A 4,255-nucleotide genomic window follows, 5' to 3' on the forward strand; every position below is an offset into this window, starting at 1 on the left:
AAATAAACCCCTCTGAATTGGTGCATTGGTCAGGCTGGGTGCACGTCAAAATCTAAACACAGAGCATGTAAAAAAAAAAGTTTTGGCACTAAAAACTGACCATCGAAAATTTTGCCCGAATATATTACTTTCCTTCCCATAGGATAAGGAAAGTAAAAAAAAAATTGCCGCTAGCTGGATGTGAATCTGTATCTTTATTGTTAACTCTTGCTGTGGTAAACTGCTCGCGTTATCATTCTATCATGTGTCTTCCAGGAATAAACAGTATTATTTTCTAACGCTAAAAAAAGAAAAAAAAAAAACAATGTTCAGTTTTTTATCATCATTTATTTTCTCATCAACTAAACACTTATTCTGCTCTGTGTCTAGATCTAATGTACAATGTTCAGTTTTTTATCATCATTTATTTTCTCATCAACTAAACACTTATTCTGCTCTGTGTCTAGATCTAATGTACGTTCCCCTAGATAGTTTCTTGACAACTTCCTTGTTCATAGGATCTTTAGGCGAAAGTGTAATACCAAAAATTTGAGAACTCGAGAGTTCAGGGGAGAACATTTGGCGGCGGAAAAACATTTTGGTGTTAAAACTCTGCCGCTGTCAGTTTATTACTTTTTGTTTTTCAATACAATAGTGTTTGAGTGACCTCATTTTATACTTATAGTGTGCTTAGTTCAACTCCTAAACATGTGCATATAGGTATGTAAATTAAATTAAAATAATAATATCAAACTTTTTTATAAGAGCTTTCTATAACAGCAACATCCGTGGCTGAGTGAGTATCAAAGGCTTGCACAACAGAGGTCCCGGTTTCAATTCATTGCATAGACGTTTTTTCCGGTCAGTGCTTAGAGTACGGAGTGCATTCAGCCTCGTAAGGACACTTGAGCAGTTGCTTTATAAAGTGGTTTAAGTGGTGGCATTGCCTAAAGTAGGCTTATAGGGTAGCATTACCAGATTTTTAAAAAAGATTGTAGAGTTGTTAGAATTTTATTAGCAAAGAGGCTCCTAGTAGTAACCCTGTGATATCTACAGAAAAAAATCTCATCTCCATCTCTAACATTTCAGCTTCACCGAAAATAATAAATGATAATTATTTAGAATTTTAGATAGATTAGGTAGGTTGAAATGACAAACGTATACTTCTTCACTATTTGGATAGATCATTTTAGATAGATTATCTTAGATAGGCACGTGTTTTTGATGATAGAAATCGGGAAAGTATCTCAGAAACGATTTGAAGATTCCGACGTATGTTTGTTGTTTACAATAAATTTTCTAATGTTATATTTTTTGCCTCGAAAAAAGTAGTCAGATAAACGATAATTAGATGGTCCTTAAAAATAGGCACATTTCACAATATCACGAGGGCCCTCACATAGGTAATTATACCTACATGTCCTTATTAAATAATTGTACCTAGATGTTTTTGAGGTAGATAACGTTCTCATGTACACTTTGTTTATTGCCTATTGATTTAAGTGTTATCTTTACTGGCTGGAAATTTGCGTCGCTTTATTACAACGTAATTTGTGACACTCATTCTTTGAACACAAGAGCTTATTCTTGTACCCCTACACTTTCGCCTTACATGTGAATCACGCAACTATCTTTTTCTCTTATTTGTTGTCTTAATACGTTATTTTTTTAGTTTTTTAATAGACCTAAGGGGCCACAAAACTGTTTTTTTAATTATCGCGAGTAGAAGTGTGTGTCGGTTAAAATTAGATAAGTCAACCTATATTATTAATATTAAATATCAACCAGTTTTTCAAGAGACTTAGGTAATCAATCTTTTTATTTTATTTATTAAGTTTTTGATTTATTGTGTTCCTCTCTCTCTCTTCTATTCCTTTTTTTTCCCTTCCTTTCAATTCTGTTTTGGATCTCATTGAATTATTTTTTCTATAATGCATTTAAATGGCATTAACCATCCTTTCGTTAGCGAGGCTTTTTTAAGCTGAGTTGTTTCACAAAGAGGAAAGAGTATAGGTTACGATAAGAAGAGTTATACACAATTTTGTTGATTAGCATATCAGTTTAAATTGTTGTTATCGGAAATACGGAACACTCCTAATACATTCTACACGTGTTTTGTTGTAACTTTTGTCTGAAGCTGAAACCAAAATATGTTGCTCATAACGTGTAGGTCTGTATCCATTAGATAGTTCACTATGGACTCACATAACTTTGGCATTAAAATGGCTACTGCTGGGATACGAGAAACCCCTTGGCAATCTGTGCATTTAAACTTTCCATTTATTACATAAAATACAATTTCAATGCATTCCCAACAGATTGAGCAGTAAATGAATATTTAAATAATGGGAAGAAAAGGAAGAGATATTAAAGAGAGGCAAATACATTACAAAAATAATAAATAAATGGAAAAAAGTCATTACCTATCTTGTCCTTTCCTCAAATCTTTTGATATGTATGATTTTATCTGAAAGCTTTTTATATTTTTCGCATAGCACTCGTGGAGCTAAGACTGAGTTTAGGAAAGGTGGTATCAGGTAAGTCTAGAGAAGTTGCTAGAATGGTCATTGGGAAAATCTTTAGGGTCCAAAAGGTCAAATGAAATGATTAGCTCAGGTTTTCCTTTATTGCCTTGCACCCCGATAGTTGCATCCAATATGGATCCACATAAACTATGCATTCATGCACTATGGGAAACAAAAACCTTGCCAAAACCCATCGATTCAATTTTTAATAAGAATACTTTTCATTTATTTACATAAATAAATCATACATTCCAACAAATAACAGTAATGATATTAATAATGGAAAAAAATAATGATATTAAAAATAAATAAATAAAAAAAAAAAAAAAAAAATGTGAAAAGTTTTTACAACCCATTCAGCACATTGCTGGTATCGGGTTGTAATTTTCAAGGGGAAATGTTTAGGGTGTGTTGTTGTTGTTTGCAAATGTTGGGAACTTGGCCATTAGGTCATTCTTCCCCGTGCATCTGCCCCAAGCAGAGGGACTACCAACATTTGATGGATGAATATTATGTATATTTTTCTTCCATTTTATAATTAAGAAATGTGTGTTGTGTCATTCTAATGATAGATTCTGAGTGACAGCCTCGTCTTCTCTGCGTACACATGATTGAACACTTCCACTTGATCCTTGTTGTTCTCTGCTTACAGATGATTAAACACAAATCTCCACCTCGGTTCATTTGTCTTCTACTTTCCACCACCACTTCTTCCATATTCTGCTTGCACTTCTCACCGACACAACCGTAAGTACACTTAGAAATAAAGCTGTGTCCACACATAATTGACGCCGTCGATCGACGTCGTCTGAAACCGTACACTACCTCGACAACATAGATTCACCTCTTCATCCACAGGCAAACATTGTCTTCCTCTATAGTGTAGTGTATGGTCAAGACGCGCGATGGGAGCAGTTTAATCCCAGCCGAGCGAGACCTGGTCGATCGACCGACGAGGACAAATCATCCACAGGCAAACATTGTCTTCCTCTATAGTGTAGTGTATGGTCAAGACGCGCGATGGGAGCAGTTTAATCCCAGCCGAGCGAGAGATGGACTTTTGTTTTCAATATAATTTGAACCTAAATGGGAAGTATTGTGTCTCTTCTCGCCCATCTGATGAGAGGCATACTACGGGATGGGCATGCTACGACACAGGCCACATGATAGCTTCCATCACTGAAGTCTAATTTTGGCCAAATTTAATTTCACTCTAAAGTTCCTCAAACCAACTTATTTCTATTTTTCTATCAAACCATTATGAATTATTCTTTATTATTTTTATTGTGTGAAGTGAATATATTGATAACCACGTGCCTTTTTTAAAAAAAAGTAACACTTAAAGGTGTGTCCAAACACATTTGACCGACCGTTGCGTATCGATTGACGTAAGAGACAAAATCAATAAATTAAGGACGAAATTAAAAATATGTAATTATGTATCAATAGTCAGTCAGGTAAAGTGGATGAACAGGTAAAGAGGATGAAAACGGCATGGGAACACTCATCTTTAAAAAAAAATATTAGCCTGCTGCTGGAGTGAAGGGACTTTTCAGTCCTATTCAAGCCGTATAAATAGACATCACCTATGTATATTGGAAAATGACTCTTTTGTCGGTGGCTGAGCATTGAAGCAATCTCGGCAATTTAATCGCAATGTTTCTATTGAAGCAAAGCATTCATGGCACGACTATTATTACGCCAATGGTTTTCATTTGATCGATTAAAAGAAACCTTGGATGCGAGTTACT

At 34.8% G+C, this 4,255-nt stretch overlaps 2 long non-coding RNA genes across 2 annotated transcripts; one reads left to right on the forward strand and one right to left on the reverse strand.

Moving 5' to 3' along the window:
• Nucleotides 1-406: 406 nt before the first annotated feature.
• Nucleotides 407-714, reverse strand: LOC113472672. The gene is made up of 2 exons (XR_003394888.1): nucleotides 575-714; nucleotides 407-474 (listed from the first exon to the last, which is right to left on the reverse strand). It is a non-coding gene; the product is annotated as an uncharacterized LOC113472672 (long non-coding RNA).
• LOC113472671 lies at nucleotides 572-3,250 on the forward strand. The gene is made up of 2 exons (XR_003394887.1): nucleotides 572-699; nucleotides 3,157-3,250. It is a non-coding gene; the product is annotated as an uncharacterized LOC113472671 (long non-coding RNA).
• Nucleotides 3,251-4,255: the final 1,005 nt, after the last annotated feature.

This window comes from Diaphorina citri, unplaced genomic scaffold, assembly GCF_000475195.1.
Source record: "Diaphorina citri unplaced genomic scaffold, Diaci psyllid genome assembly version 1.1 scaffold7147, whole genome shotgun sequence".
Classification (NCBI taxonomy): Eukaryota; Metazoa; Arthropoda; class Insecta; order Hemiptera; family Psyllidae; genus Diaphorina; species Diaphorina citri.